Raw genomic sequence first — 17,257 nt, 5'->3', positions numbered from 1 at the left:
TTTAACCGATGCCCTATTGACATACCCTATTAGCCATATTGGGCCGTCTGAGGCCCATTGAAGTACCAGGTACATAATGGCATAAATGCTCATTTTATAGACGATGATCGGGCTAACAGCTCCAACAGAACCCCCTCCACTCCCGTTTCTGTCGGCCGGGGGTGCAGTGGTTGTCATGTAATCATATTATCACTGCTGAAGTGATCACATGACTGTAAGTAGCCGATGTCCGATGGCACTGAAAAGGGTGAGACAAGTTTCTTCTAGAATAAATAAATGGTAATCAAGACAGACCATTCGTTATATGCTAAGAGAAAAATGGCCGTTTGGGGTGTGTGAGGGTGGAAGGAGTTGGGATTAAAGTGGGCGTTTAAAGGGAACATAATGAATAAATAATAATAAGCATTTCCAAAATCAGCACAAACCTGGACATTTAACAAAACGCATATTATTTTTTGACCACTTCAAAGCGTTTACTGATCATGACTGGGCCAAAGGAGCTTGTACATCAAACCAATCACAAGGTTTAACAAAACAAAAGGAGTCCACTGTTTTCACACACAACACGAAAAAAAGACATAGAATTTACCAAACAACTGAAACAGTTACATCCAATATTTAATCCATCTACATTGCATGTCCTAATACATTTGGAAACCCAAAACACTTGGTGACTGTCTACAAAACAGATGTAATATTGTTATGTGTATTAACAGTTACAGTAAGCCACTATCTAGGTCTGCTTATGCAAAATGCCGAACCTGATATAATAAGTCGCCTCCACAGTGCAGGATAGATCCAGACAGACCAAGTCAAAGCTACTAACTTGGAAAAAAATGTTCGCTGCATCTACTAAAAAACCTTATTGTTCTCTTTTAGCCAACATACTGTACACTACTGTTGATCAAGGTGAACAAGGGCACTAGAAGATGACAAAAATAGTAAGGCATTGTGACTAACACATAGACGTTTGGCAGGCCCTTCTTGTACATTTTGTACCAAATACACTTATATTGCTAAAAATGACAAACCAAAAACAGTAATAGTTGCAATTGTTTAAGTGGGGTAACTTCAGGAATGTGATATGGATCTCTGTACTTAAGTAAAGAGCTTGGGAAAAGATTGGAAGTTAGCGATTTTGTATACTGTAGCTTGTCCATTTTCAGATGCACACAAAAAAAGCTGCTGTCATGCAATAAACCATTCCTTATATTATTTACTGTATGACAGCCAGAGAAAAGAAGAGTCAAATCTTTGGATATGTGAAAGACTCCCTTCATTTATTTTGAATGCACAGGGTGACCACGGAGGACAAATGCCCAATCTCCAAGGTATTAGTAAATAAGTACAGTAGGCCCACCTATGTGAAGTTCATTCTATAGAAGAAAAAAAATAATAATCTGAAAGCAGCTACCTTCTCATCCCAACTATTTTTCTCCCAAGAGCTAAAAATAATGCGGTTAAGCTCTGCTGGATATTAAAATAACATAATATAATTTAATATATATATATATATATGTCTCAAATAATGTGTGTGTGTATGTCTGCACAGGGGGGGGGGGGGGAAGCGAGTCAGGAGAGAGGGGGGGGGAGTGGGAGTCAGGAGAGAGATGGGGGGGAGAGGGAGTCAGGAGAGATGGGGGGGAGAGGGAGTCAGGAGAGGGGGGGGAAAGGGAGTCAGGAGAGAGGGGGGAGAGGGAGTCAGGAGAGAGGAGGGAGAGGGAGTCAGGAGAGGGGGGGAGAGGGAGTCAGGAGAGAGGGGGGAGAGGGAGTCAGGAGAGAGGGGGGGTAGAGGGAGTCAGGAGAGAGGGGGGAGAAGGAATCAGGAGAGGGGGGGGGAGAAGGAGTCAGGAGAGGGGGGAGAGGGAGTCCGGAGAGAGGGGGGGCAGGGAGTCAGGAGAGAGGGGGGGACAGGGAGTCAGGAGAGGGGGGGAGAGGGAGTCAGGAGAGGGGTGGTAGAGGGAGTCAGGAGAGGGGTGGGAGTCAGGAGAGGGGGGGGAGTCAGGAGAGAGGGGGGAGAGGGAGTCAGGAGAGAGGGGGGAGAGGGAGTCAGGAGAGAGGGGGGGGAGAGGGAGTCAGGGGGAGAGGGAGTCAGGAGAGAGGGGGGGAGGAGTCAGGAGAGGGTGGGGAGAGGGAGTCAGGAGAGGGGGGGGGAAAGGGAGTCAGGAGAGAGGGGGGAGAGGGAGTCAGGAGAGAGGAGGGAGAGGGAGTCAGGAGAGGGGGGGAGAGGGAGTCAGGAGAGAGGGGGGAGAGGGAGTCAGGAGAGAGGGGGGGTAGAGGGAGTCAGGAGAGAGGGGGGAGAAGGAATCAGGAGAGGGGGGGGGGGAGAAGGAGTCAGGAGAGGGGGGAGAGGGAGTCCGGAGAGAGGGGGGGGCAGGGAGTCAGGAGAGAGGGGGGGACAGGGAGTCAGGAGAGGGGGGGAGAGGGAGTCAGGAGAGGGGTGGTAGAGGGAGTCAGGAGAGGGGTGGGAGTCAGGAGAGGGGGGGGAGTCAGGAGAGAGGGGGGATAGGGAGTCAGGAGAGAGGGGGGAGAGGGAGTCAGGAGAGAGGGGGGGGAGAGGGAGTCAGGGGGAGAGGGAGTCAGGAGAGAGGGGGGAAGGAGTCAGGAGAGGGTGGGGAGAGGGAGTCAGGAGATGGGGGAGTCAGGAGAGAGGGGGGGGAGGGAGTCAGGGGGGAAGGGGGGAGGGAGTCAGGAGAGAGGGGGGGAAGCCCACACATAAATACATACTGACTGACACACTGACTGACACACACACACACACACACACACACACACACACACACACACACACACACACACACACACACACACACACACACACACACTCACTGACTAAATCACACACTCACTGACTGAATGACACACACACACTCTGACTGAATGACACACACACACTCACTGACTGAATGACACACACTCACTGACTGAATGACACACACACACACACACTCACTGACTGACACACACTCACTGACTGACACACACTCACTGACTGACACACACTCACTGACTGACTGACACTCACTGACTGACACAAACTCACTGACTGACTGACACACACACTCACTGACACACACACTCACTCACTGACACACACACACACACACACACACACACACACACACACACACACACACACACACACACACACACACACACACACACACACACACACACACACACACACACACACACACTGACTGACACACACACTTCCCCCCTCAGTCAGCTCAGCTGCCAAACACATGGGGGCCATGGGGATGTGACAGTGGGGGGGGGGGGAAACAAAGCATTGAAGAGGGGAGGGGGGGAAACAAAGCATTGAAGGGGGGGAGGGGGTGAAACAGAGCATTGAATGGGGGGGGGGTGGGAAATCGGACCTGTGAACACTGGGGGGAGGGGGGCACAGCTGTGAAGAGGGGGGGAAGAGAGTGGAAGGGAGTTGAGAGGGAGGGAGGGGGAGTGAGAACATTACATCCCGGGCAACGCCGGGTATATCAGCTAGTATATATATATATATATATATATATATATATATATATATATATATAGTCAATGAAAAATAGTTTGCACTCACGGTTTCTCAAATGAAGGCAGATGTTCGTCCCATATAGAAACATGTACAGGGTAACCAGGGAAATCCAGGTTACAAAGAGACAGCACACTCTGAGGACCGAAACGTTGGCTGCCCTGTGTTGTTAATATTCTTTATTTACTTCATTATATTGCGGTGTGCTGTCTCTTTGTTACCTGGATTTCCCTGGTTACCCTGTATATATATATATATACATATATATATATATATATATATATCATGATACTATCATGAAATATTATGTATTTTAATCAATCTGGTGCTTCAGGGGTTAATGTAGCTACAAAGCTTTAAATCCCAGGGGAGCGAAGAAGTCATGTGAAATGAGAGAAATAAAAATATAGTGCAATATGCTATACACAAATGTTGATAAATATGAAAGGCTCCCAAATTCCTACTCACAATAAGTTGGAATTAGAAGCGCAGTGTAAAAGTCAATGCTGGTGAATTCTGGATATCCAGATGGAGTGCCAGGTGAAGTGGTCAACAAGTGCTATACATAGTACTTGTAGATAGGGGTAGATAGTCTCAGCAATCTCGAAAGAAGAGAGGGCAGACCATGGTGCAGGTCAAAAAACAATTTATCCCAGTAAACAAACTCACAGCACACTGCACACACTCACAGTACACTGCATACACTCACAGCACACAGCACACTGCATACACTCACTGCACACTGCATACATTCACTGCACACACTCACAGCACACGATACACACTCACTGTACACTGCATACACTCAAAGCACACACAGCACCAGCACACAGTCACAGCACACTGCATACACTCACAGCACACTACACACACTCACTGCACACAGCACACTGCATACACTCACTGCACATTGCATACACTCACAGCACACTGCACACACTCACAGCACACTGCACACATTCACAGCACACTGCACACACTCACAGCACACACTCACAGCACACTGCACGCACTCACAGCACACTACACACACTGCACACACTCACAGCACACTGCATACACTCACAGCACACTGCACACACTCACGGCACACTGCACACACTTACAGCACACTGCATACACTCACAGCACACTGCACACACTCACAGCACACACTCAAAGAACACTGCACACTGCACGCACAGCACACACCACACTCACACCACAGCACACACTCACAGAACAATGCACACTTCACACACAACTCACACCACACTCACAACAACCCCCCCATCCCCCTCCCTACCTTTGGTGTCGGGGGGGGTGTCGGAGCGGAGCTGGCATCGGGAGGGAGGGGGGTGTCGGAGCGGAGCTGACATCGGGAGGGAGGGGGGTGTCGGAGCAGAGCTGGCATCGGGAGGGGGGGGGCGGTGTCGGAGTGGAGCTGGCATCGGGAGGGGGGGGTGTCGGAGCGGAGCTGGCTGGGGGGATTGTTCGGAGCGGGTCTGGCGGGGGGCGGAGCAGAGCTGGCGGGTCAGAGCGGAGCTGGCTGGGGGGATTGCTTTGAGCGGGGCTGGCTGGGGGGTTGCTTGGAGCGAGACTGGCTGAGGGGTTGCTTGGAGCGGGGCTGGCTGGGGGGATTGCTTGGAGTGGGGCTGACGGGGGGTTGCTTGGAGTGGGGCTGGCTGGGGGGCTTGCTTGGAGCGGGGCTGGCAGGGGGGGTTGATCGGAGCGTGGCTGGTGGGGGGGGGGGATCGGTGTGGCTACTGGGGGAAGTAAAGCTACTAGGGGACGTTACGGTGGCTGCTGGGGGACGTGTAGGGCTGGGGGACGTGTAGGGCTGGGGGACGTGTAGGGCTGCCGGCCACCTCTTCCCTCCCTCCTCCCGATCGGGCGGTCATATTTTTTTTTTTTAAATTAGCGCGACCCCGGTTATAGCACGGTCGGATCGGGTGGCCCCCAAGGACCGCGCTATAACGGAGTTGAGCTGTATATATTGAGGGAAAACAGTAAACATCGTTTGTTAGGAGTTTTTTACTCTGTCGTAAAACCATCAACCTAGGGTTGGGCTTACGTTGTTTCAATGGGGAAAAAATAGTACATAAGACTCTGAAAGGTATCACGAAAATCAGAATTCAACAGATGTGTGTTTAGGATCAAACACTTTAATTTTCATCTTTCTATGTCAGTGCCTTCCCTGGAGGAAAAACTATGGCATTATATGGAAATGTATAGGGAGTTCTGTTTTATGTACTATCCTGTTATTTTAAGAAGCTGTCCTGTATTTACTGTAATTGTATGTTCTTGTAAGTATCTTTTTCTGTAATCTGACGCACTGTATTTTTATATATATTAAAATATTCTTTAATAAGTAATTATTTGGGGCTCTGAATGAATGGTTGCACGCTGTGGAGAGAGTATTTATATTTTCAGACACATTTTACTACAACAGATTTGTGTGAAGTGCATAGTTTTTTCGATAATAAACAGGGAACCTGAGACCCTGGCAGATATATTAATTTGCATATTTTGCATAATTCTTGGGTGGTGGAAGTGGATAGATCTGATTGCAATTGAGTAAGGGGTTAATATTAACTCATTGATGTACCTTGCGCAGAGAAAGGTGATTTGGCTAGAGTAGCCATGTGTATTAACCCTAGTTGCATATCTAAGTCACGTGCTCACTTATGTGTTGTTCGCGACAGATGGTAAATGGGGACGGATTGAGATGAGATATTGTCCATTTGACGGACCTTTGTGAAGATTTATCCTGCATGCAAGTCACGTGCTCACAGGTGTGCCGTACGTGACAATATACAATTCTATATATAATGCTCTCATTTATATTTGGCTCAAAAATGGTACATTCTATTTAGTCTAAAGGGGCTTTTGACTTCAATGGGGATTTTCAAACGAAAAAGAAACAGAAGGCCTCTTGAAAAATGTAGAATAAGGCCCCAAGTCTGAGCGCCTGGACATTCCAGGAGCCACAATGAAGCAACTTATATGGACCAATGCAATACTACTTTCAAAGCCACTTCAATCGATAAGTGGCCCTCTCTAGTAAAAATAATGTTATCGTTATAAACCTTACCTGATGTGTTACCTCCTTTTCTCTTCAAACTATAATGTTTCTTAGTGTTGTAAATAATTTAAGATCTCCAACGTTGTCTGTACTTGTAGAAATCATAAACACTCACGTTTCCTCTTCAGAAAGGGGTAGGTGCTTAGAAATTGATTAGGATACAAGGAAAGCCCACACAAATCATAATCACATTTGTGGTTTTCAGGCAGTTTCCTTTACAGTGGCGAGAAAAAGATTGAGAACCATTTAGGATTTTCACATATTTCAAACCTAAAATGTTATTAAAGCTTAATCTAAGTCCTAATAATAGGTAAAGATAACCTGATCAAACAAATGACACAAAAACATGATGCTTTTTCAACAATTATTTATTCACAAATGATTCAACATTCAATATCCATGTGTGAAAAAGTATGGGAACCTTTAGATTCAGTACCTGGTGGCACCCCCTTTAGCAGCAATGACTTCAACTAAGCGTTTTCTATAACTGCTGTCAGTCACTTACATCGGTTTTGAGGAATTTGGCCCATTCCTCCTTGTAGAATGGCTTCAACTCAGTGACATTTGAGGGCTTTCTTGCATGAACAGCTCGCTACAAGTCCTGCCACAATATTTCAAAGGGGTTTAGGTCCGGACTTTGACTAGATCATTCTAAAATGCGGAATTTCTTCTTCTGCAGCCATTCTTTTGTAGATCTGCTTGTATGTTTAGGATCATTGTCATGCTGTATGACCCACTTTCGCTTCAGCTCCAGCTCATGGGCAGATAGCTTGACATTCTCCTGTACATTCTTCTGAAACAATGCAGAATTCATGGTTGTGTCAAATATGGCAAGCTGTCCAGGTCGTGAGGCAGCAAAGCAGCCCTAAATGATCACACTCCCACCAGCATGTGTGACGGTTGGCATGAGGTTCTTCTGTTCGAACATAGTGTTTGGTTTTTGCCAAACATAATGTTTCTCATTGAGGCCAAAAAGTTCTACCCTTGACTTATCTGTCCAGAGAACATTGTTCAAGAAGTCTTGTGGATCATCTATGTGCTCTTTGGTGAACTTCAGACAGGCAGCAATGTTCCTTTTAGACAGCAGTGGTTTCCTCCTGGCTATTCTTCCTTGTTCAGTCTTTTTTTTAGATAGTTGAGTCATGAACACTCACATTAGCCAAGGTCCATGGATTATCTTTGGATGTTACTCCAGGTTCTTTGTGATTTCCTGGATGATTTGCCAGTTTATTCTTGGAGAGATTTTGGTAGAATGACCGCTTCTGGTTTGTAGAGTGACTGTGGTCTTGAACTTTCTCCATTTGTAGACTATCTGTCTGACAGTGGAGTGGCGGAGCCCCAAATCCTTAGAAATGTTTTTGTAACCCTTTCCAGACTGATGAGTATCAATAACTGCTTTTCTGAGGTCCTCAGAGATTTCTTTTGATCATGGCATGATATGTTTCCACACACCTATATGGTGAAGATCAAACTCCCAAAGTTTCTGATCTTTATATAGGGTGGGGACTTCAAAACTTACACCTGAAGATCTACTTAATTATTGAAACACCTGATTCTAATTACTGTATCCCCTTTAATTTAGCTGCTAAAACCAGGGTTTCACTTACTTTTTCACATACCGACTCTTAATTACTCATTATTTGTCTAATTCATACATCATTTTGGTTCAAGAGACCTAGAATTGGTTAATGTAAACCCTATTGGATATTTAAGAAAAGGTTATCATGGAAAAACTATGGAATTTCCGTAATTATCATTGGGGTTCACAAACTTTTTCTCGCCACCGTATACAATACCACAAACTAGCATTGCTTTTTACACCATTGTTTTGATATCTAGCCTTTCAATTCCTTGTGAGCTTGTTGTACTGGCCGTGGAAGTAAGTGCGTATTTATTTCCACGACAAGTTCTAAACTGTTGTTAGACTCATGGGTATGTTCAGTGATCTGGATAAGTAAAATACTGTTTGCGGTATTCTATTTTGTTTTTGACATTTTCAAGGTTAATACATTTACTTTTGCCAAACAATATTGTTTGTATTTCATTTTTCAGTGCTGGGGAACTATTCCAGTTTCCTGTATATGTCTAATACTAACAAAAGACAAACAGCCTCAGTGCTACATCCAAAATGACAAATCATTACTGTAGTTAAATTCTTTCTCTTTTTTTTTCTTCGTAAGTGAGGGTTGTTTACCAGTAGTTAAATTATTTGGCCAATGCATTTTAAGCTTGCAAACCACACCATGGTATCCCCTCTTTAGCAAGAGCTAGCACTGCTGTTCCCCCAAATAACTCATAACCTCTCTAATGGAGGGAGAACTGTCTTAATAGACTAGACCAGGGGTGCGCAAACTAGGGGTGCGCCGGTTGCAAAGGCCCTAAGCTCTTCCCCCAGGCATGTAAGTTACATTAAATGGGGAGGCGTGAGACTTCTGCAACTTCCTTTACCTGCTTTCAGCTGGCTCTTCGGCAATCCAGCGCCATGACAACGCGGCAGGGGTCAAATGGCAATGCGTCACATGACATTGTGACGATATATGACGCTCGGAGCCCGAGAGCAGGTAAGGAGTGGGGGGTGCAGGCTAGGGGGAGCGCAGAGGGGCGGGGGGTGCGAACTGAAAAGTTTACGCACCCCTGGACTAGACTCGAACCGGTGTAACTCCTTACCTCCTTGTGGTAGTCTGGTTTCTAACAGCCAACAAAAACTAAAGGACCAAGAAGTGATAATCTACTAAACGTGAATGGGTTTGTTTGAACTGGCTTAGCTATTAATACAATGCGGTCCATATTTACTAATCAGTCTTCTGCCAAAATACACTGCCTGGCACTTACAGCCCCTTCACTTGTATGTGACAAATGGTGTCTTCCAGCGCCAAAAGATGTCTTACAGCAAAAGACTGCTTTGTAAATACAGCCCTGAATTAGGGAAAGGGCCATTAAAAAAGGAATCTGGAAGCTGAAGTGTAATATGTGGGGTCCACATTTCCATATCCACAGAGAGAGTGGGAGTATCTGCAGTTAAGGCATTAATTGATGTCACAGTGGTTGTAACATGCTTGAAGAACCTGTCTATTTAGATTTGAAAAGAAAAATTAATTATTTGAATTCTACATTTTTGAGGATTAAAATCCAAAAGCTGTGAGGTCTAATGACCAGCTGTGCGAGTGACCAAGAATGAGCCATATTCAGAGTCTAGGAGAATAGTTGAGTCTAAGACACAACTATAGCCTAGTCAAGAATAACCCGTCCCAACTGTCTCTCTTTTTCCTTCCCTCTATTTCTCTCTTCTCACACGCTCCCTACCACATGCATTTCTCTTTCACCACTCACTGTCCACCTCTCCCCCTATCTCTCACCCCCACCTCTCCCACTCACTCTAACCTTCCCCCCCTGTCACTCTTCACCCCATCTCCCCTTTTCTCCCCACACACCGTCACTTTACCCATCTGATCCCCCATATCTCTATCCCCTTCTCTATCACTCTCCCTTCTTTCTACTCCCCCTATTGCGATCGATCTCTTACCAATCTATGTCTCCCTCCCACTCGCTCATTCTTCCCACCCTCTCCCCCTTCTTTTACACCCCCTCTCTCTCAATTACTCTTCCCTCAAGCCCACCCTCTGACCCATTCAATCCCCCACTCACTCACTCTCCCACTAAATACCCCACTTTCTTTCCCTGCCTTCCCCTCTCTTACTCTCCCCCTCCCCTTCTCTCACTCCCCCCAACACCCTCTATCCCCCACTTCCCATTTCCCCTCTCCACACCCATATCCCCCATTCATCCTCTCCCCTCTACTTTCTTACTCCCCCCATCTCTCTCACTCACCCCCTCATCTCTGACTCAACCCCACCTCCTCTCTCACTCTCAATCTCCACACCTCTCTCTGCCCCCTCTCTTACTCAATCCTCCCTTCCTCTCACTCATTCCCCCTTCCTCTCTCATTCAAGTGAGATGGAGGGCCCCACAGGTGAGGAGAGCTGGTACCCCACAGCACACACAGACACCCTCTCTGCCTCTCTCCTCTCTCTTCCCTTCTCTCTCTGTCATCCTCTCGCTCTCTCTTCCCCTCTCTCTCGCTCTTTCCCTCTCTCTCGCTCTTCCTCTCTCTCTCGCTCTTCCTCTCTCTCTTCCCCTCTCTTCCCTTCTCTCTGTGTTGTCCTCTCGCGTTCTCTTCCCCTCTCTCTCGCTCTTTCCCTCTCTCTTTCCCTTCTCTCACCCTTCTTCTCTCTTCCCCTCTCTTCTTTTCTCTCTTCCCCTCTCTCTGTTGTCCCCTCACTTTCTCTTCCCCTCTCTCTTGCGCTTCCCCTCTCTCTTACCCTTCTCTCTCGTTCTTCCTCTCTCTCTTCCCTTCTCTCTCTGTCGTCCCCTCTCTCTTCCTCGCTTTCTCTTCCCCCATCCTGCTCTCTAGCCCCCATCTCTCTCTCTTCCCCTCTCCTCCCCCCTCTCTCTCTCTTTCCCCCCCCTCCCCTCTCCCTCTCTCTTCCCCTCTCCCCTCCCCCTTGGTCCTACCTGTGCTATCCAGCCCAGCAGCCTATAGAGGAAGTTGGGCCCGACTTCCGGCTGAGCCTAACTTCTGGGTTCAGACCGCCTAGGCAGCCCCCTCCACTGCTGGGACAGACACCAACCCACAGTCCGTCATATTCACCTACCCAAGAATCAGTTACCCACCTGTCAGTCACTCAACCAAGTGTCAGTCACTCACCCAAGTGTCAGTCACCCTCCCACCCAAATGTCAGTCAGTCGCCCACCCAAGTGTCAGTCACCCTCCCACCCAAATGTCAGTCAGTCGCCCACCCAAGTGTCAGTCACCCACCCACGAGTCAGTGGATCAGGTAATATCCAAGGCGGGGTTGCTGCTTTAGAAATTGAGAAGCGGGGGCATCCTGACACTGGTTAAGGGGTGCAGAAACTAGTCATTCACACCTGGCTTTTTTTTCTCCGATTTGTGAGGTTATCCGACATACATATACATACACACACACACGGTTTGTCAAGCACTGCTTATTTTTACTGTAATTTTTGTATCTGTATTACCCTGTACTATTGTGTGTGTACAGTGCGTACTGTTGTGTATTGTGTACCGGCTGCGGGACCCCCCATGTGCCATACTATGCCCCCCCTCCCCCATAACCAACACCCCTCTCCCCCGGTCCCTAACCAAGCTGGCAACTAAACCGCCCCCACTCCTGTGCCCTACCTTCCCAGAATTCTACCCTGTCCACCGCGGGCCGTCTGGATCAGGTTCCTCCTCTGCTGCCGCCTGGTACAGCTGCAGGCCCCCCATGTGCCTAACGAAGTAGCTCATCCAACTCATCCCTCCCCCCCTCTGGGCCCTGCTACCGGCAAACATGAGTACAGGCCCCGGCCCTACCTTCCCGGTTCCTTCTCTTCCGCCGCCTGGTACAGCAGGTTACAGGCCCACACGTGCCTTCCCTGCCCCCTCCAAATCCTCCTGCCCGGGCCCAAACAAAGTTGATCCCCCCCCCCCCCAAGGCCCATACTGAACCCCCCAAAGCCTTTTGTCACATTGGATGTTGCATTGGGTATATTTGTCTTTTGTTGAAAATACTAAAATAAACAGATTGCATTGTAATGTTTTTTTCCGTATTAACAATAACAAGAAAACAGTTAAGTAAAAGTTGCGCGCTAAAACATTTTTTTCGTGGTAGGTGCGCTATGGTTTTGGAGGGGGGGGGGGCCTGCTCCTTTCATTTGTCCTGGGCCCCATGATTTCTGTTGCATAGTATGACCCTGCATAGTATGACCATATACAAGTCTACAGTGCATTGCTCCATTTGTAGTTATGGTGGCACACTTTCACAGTGTACTTTATAAATTACCAGCTGTGAGATTAATTGTATCTCTGCTTGTTTTCTATGGCCTTAGATTTTACTCCAGGGTTAACCCCCTGTAGTGCTTGACTTTCTATCAGCATTTAATGAATAGAACAGAAGATCTGGAGATCAGTGCTGGTGCCACTGCATTACTGACCCTCCTCGCAGTGTTAAATAATTCCACCGGTGTGCTAGGCTTTCATTCATATTCATTTCATACTAAATACGGTCATAGTGCAGTTGTCCCTTCACTGGAGGCAACCAAGAAAATTGCAGACCTTCTTCCAGCAGAGAAGTGCTAATTGCATCTACATAAAAGGTCATGCGTACCCTGTCAAGATAGTAGCCTTGAATTAACCTGTATTTATGCTTTATACAAATATATATTTTGTGTTGGTGCTTATTACTCATTTCATTATGTTTTGTTTAACATGTACATCAGGTGAAAACATTTTCCATAATGCTTCCAGCCCCGAAATGCTGACTCGTGGAGCGTCGAGGAAGCCGGTTAATAATACAGAATACAATTTCCCTTATTCAAAAATGTGTGTCTCTATACAGAGTCACTTACTCTGCATCTTTAATTTAAGATGCCAGGAAAGTCCCACAAAGTCCCACAATTTTACTAGAAAGGGAACCAGGCGCTTCCCGCAGCTAAAACTTTTTCAGCTTCAGGAACCCCGCTGGTTCCCGAGATATTTGCCGGTAAATGTAAAGGGGGGTGGGGGGTGACAGGGTGGGAGGGGGGGGTTGCAACCACCCTTTTGTCCCCCTGGACAAGACTGAAAAGCACTATTTTTACCAGTAAGTAACTTGGGAAATAGGGGTCCACAGATCAGGTGACAAGTAGAGGACTGTTGGTTTCACGCATCACGTGGGCGAGTAGGAAGTCGGACCGGATGATGTCACGGTCTTCTATTGGCCTCCAGGGAGTGGGAGCTTTAAAAAGCAGACATTACATGATCGAAGCTAGTGAGCCGGAGTGGCTACCGGCATCCGTTACAGAGGAACATATCTCCGGAAGCAGGGATTTCCAATGAGCTGAAATTAATGGGGGTAAGCTGCAGAGACCCCCTACTTCAATTTATATATATATGAGCATACAGCTATATTTGCATATATATATATATATATATATATATATATATATTATATATATATATATATATATATATATATATATATATGTATATATATACCATAATACTGAGTTAAGTTATGGTGAGTAAAAAAAGTGACAAAAACCCTCCACAGGAAAGCAAATATGCAAATACAACTGTATGCTCATCTGCATGTCTTAGGCAGGTCTGCAACCCCGCCTTTCCCCATTATCACCCAGCATACAGCACTTCCACTGCAGCAAGGGATTCTGGGAAATGACATGCAAATGAGCACACAGTGTCACTTTTTGCCTCAAAAACCATTTTTAACATGGTTCCCTATAGGCTTAAGCTTGCTGCATGGTCACAGCTTTGAGCACAGCCAGGGTTAAGGTGCATATCCAGAAAACCACCCACAGACAGCTGTTTCGACCTTGATGGGTCTCATCAGTGTGGGGTTGATTTTAACTGGATATGCATAAGAGGCTATGGGATAGGCTTTACCATAATACTGAGTTAAGTTATGGTGAGTAAAAAAAGTGACAAAAACCCTCCACAGGAAAGCAAATATGCAAATACAACTGTATGCTCATCTGCATGTCTTAGGCAGGTCTGCAACCCCGCCTTTCCCCATTATCACCCAGCATACAGCACTTACAGGGAACCATGTTAAAAATGGTTTTTAAGGCAAAAAGTGACACTATGTGCTCATTTGCATGTCATTTCCCAGAATCCCTTGCTGCAGTGGAAGTGCTGAATGCTGGGTGATAATGGGGAAAGGCGGGGTTGCAGACCTGCCTAAGACATGCAGATGAGCATACAGTTGTATTTGCATATATATGTATATATATATATAAAAGAAAGACAGATGGCACTCACATATAATAAGAAGTAGGTGCTTATCCAAAAGGCGAATACATATATATAGGCTCCTTACCAGGCAGTTCCAGAGTCCCAGGGCCACGTGGCAAAGAAGAGACAGCACACTCAGTGAAGATATCAAAAAAAATTGTATTGTAGAGAACTGGCACATACACCGACGTTTCGGTCCTGGAAGCAGGACCTTTATCCCTTGACCATAACCTTAATAAGTGTGGTGAATACCTACTCTTAATCTCAAACCAGCAGAGCCAGCAACCAACCTCACGCTGATGATACCATCAAGGTTGAAACATGTCTGTGAGTGGGTTTACTGGCTTTGCATCTTACCCCAGCCTTTGCTTAAAAGCTGTGTTTAAAGCAGCATACATTGGCTTAAGGGTTGCTCTGTAATAGGAGCTTGAGATAAAAGGTGGCACTGCGTGCTCATTTGCATGTCATATATATACAAACAAAAAAAAGACTGCGCTCCTCAGGTGCTAATGCTATAACACTAGATGCCCATGATCCTAATGGTGTCTCCGTAGTCAGTGATATTATACCAAAAAGACAATTGATATGATTATAAAAAAGTCTACATACATACACACAAAATACAATGGAATTATTATTCCTAAATTAAAAACCCAATATAGTTACTTAGTGTGAGCTATTGGTTAAAATATACCAAAGTGTACAAAATTATATAAAAAATGTTGTACCAGTCAATGTCATCAAAGATCAATAATAAATCAATAAAAATCCATATCAAACCAATGAAGATGATGGTAATCCTATATATAAAGGAATGATAGATGGATCTGGATCAGGCTGCTCTCTGCAGGAACCAACGACCTCCCAATGATCTGTAAACAACAAGAAAAGAAAGCGCCCGATCCTAGTGTAATATGAAAAAATACACTTTTAATACAATTACCAGGTCCAACAAATTTAAACTCACAAACGAACGTGAAATAAAAGCATGTAATGAGTATACTCATTCGCCAACTGCACGATGATACTGCTCCGCTTCCACGCCTCTCCTCTCCTCCGTGAAGTCCCAGCTCCTCTGAGCCACCGTCCAGCAGGGCCTTGGAGGCTGCGCAACCTGCCCCGATGTAACCCGGAAGTCCACCACTCTCACAGTAGTATCCGGATGGGAGGAAATGGCTCTGTGACCCCCGCCGAGGTGAAGACAGGCGCAAATCTTACACAAATGTGTATCAGTGTTCGTAGTGTCCCAACAGGTTGTGCAGTGAGGTATACTCAGTACCAATAGCTCACACTAACTTCCCAACGCGTTTCATCACACACATGGTGATTTCATCAGGGGATAACATATATATATGGCGAAACAAAATATTGCTGGCTTGGATTGCCTCTTTAACTTGATGATCAAGAAATAAAGCACCCCCAATTCTAGCACTTATGAAACATTATTCTAGAAAATCCTTTTTCCACATACACCATTAAAGGAGCAGTGACAAACAAAATAAACTATATTTCACAGGTGAAAACGAGGTGATTGATGTCTTAAAAAAACATAAAAGTCCTGTATACATATTCTAAATCTTTTTATTTTTAAAATTTTTTTTTAAATCCGGCAAATTCTCCACAATTTAGAATTACAGCTGTAAACTTTTTGTGCTCCACTGCACAGAAAGTAATCAGATTTAGTCACAAATAATTAACCAGAAAGACAGGCGGCAGCACAAGGGAGAGAGATGAGGGCAAAGAAAAGTCAAGTAAAACAACCATAAACTTCAGGTTACGATGTTTATAATTATTTTCAGGATAATTTTTCACATACTGTAAACAAGTGGATAATGAAAAATACGTTGTCTGTTTTTTGTTTTTAGAAAGTATTGATCATTTAGTTTGAACCCATTAGACATATTAGTCCAATTTGGTCTTACATAAGGAGTTTTGTCATACAGTAGTTATTTGTTCTGTAGAATCATAATGTAGGAAACATTTTCGTAAGAAAATTACTGCTATTGTAGATTTCTAAAATTCACAACATTGTAAGTCAGTGATTTTTAACTGGGGTTCCGCAGAGGGTGGGAGAGCTGGACTACTCTCCCAGCTGTCCCGGGACCGGCAGCGTGGTGGCACCCCACATAGCAGTGACCCTGCGGATCCTGAGCTCAGCAGCAGCAGCAGCCGCCCGTCACTGCGATCCTTCCTCTCTCTGCTCTGGTCGGTGCCGGAAGTTGCGTCAACTTCCGTCTGACGGGGGGGGAGAGGAAGGATTGGGTAAGAGCATGCTGTCAGCGCCGGCAGCTCCCTTGAAGTAAGTAATAGAGTGTAGAGTGTGTGTGTTTAAGTGAGAGGGGGAGTGTGTGTGTGTTTGTAAGTGAGAGCAGTGTGTGTAAGTGAGAGGGGGAGAGAGTGTGTGAGGGTGTGTGTGTTTGTGTGAGAGGTGGAGTGGGTGTGTGTAAGTGAGAGGGAGTGTGTGTGTGTGTGTGTGTGTGTAAGTGGAGGGGGAGTGTGTGTGTTTGTGTGTGTATTTGAGAGGGTGAGAAGGTGTGTGTGTAAGTGAGAGGTGTGTATGAGTAAGTGAGAGGGGGAGTGTGTGCGTTTGTGTGTGTATTTGAGAGGGGGCGTGTGTGTGTGTGTGTGTGTAAGAGAAAGGTGTGTAAGTGAGAGAGGGAAGTGTGTATGTAAGTGAGAGTGGGAGTGTGTGTGTGTAAGTGAGAGGGTGTGTGTGTATTTGAGAGGGGGAGTAGGTGTGTGTGTAAGTGAGAGGAGTGTGTGTGTGTGTGTAAGTGAGAGGGGGAGTGTGTGTGTGTAAGTGAGAGGGGGAGAGTGTGTGTGTACGTGAGAGGGTTTGTGTGTGTATTTGAGAGCGGGAGTAGGTGTGTGTAAG

At 46.0% G+C, this 17,257-nt stretch overlaps 1 protein-coding gene across 7 annotated transcripts in view; it reads right to left on the bottom strand.

The window, feature by feature from the left end:
- The window catches only part of NCOA7 (nuclear receptor coactivator 7), a 227,631-nt gene that overhangs the window by 198,520 nt on the left and 11,854 nt on the right, over positions 1-17,257 (bottom strand). The window contains exon 2 of one of the 7 annotated variants that reach the window (XM_075597247.1): positions 15,163-15,254. The exons of 5 other annotated variants lie outside the window; for them this stretch is intronic. The gene's annotated coding sequence lies outside the window, so the exon portion shown is untranslated. Of the gene's footprint in view, positions 1-15,110; positions 15,133-15,162; positions 15,255-17,257 lie in introns of those variants that run through there. One more of the 7 variants, XM_075597249.1, reaches the window with a different exon arrangement.

Source organism: Ascaphus truei, chromosome 4, assembly GCF_040206685.1.
Source record: "Ascaphus truei isolate aAscTru1 chromosome 4, aAscTru1.hap1, whole genome shotgun sequence".
NCBI classification, from domain to species: domain Eukaryota; kingdom Metazoa; phylum Chordata; class Amphibia; order Anura; family Ascaphidae; genus Ascaphus; species Ascaphus truei.
The sequence above is the reverse complement of the archived record's forward strand: the minus strand, read 5'-3'. Positions and strand labels throughout refer to the sequence as shown.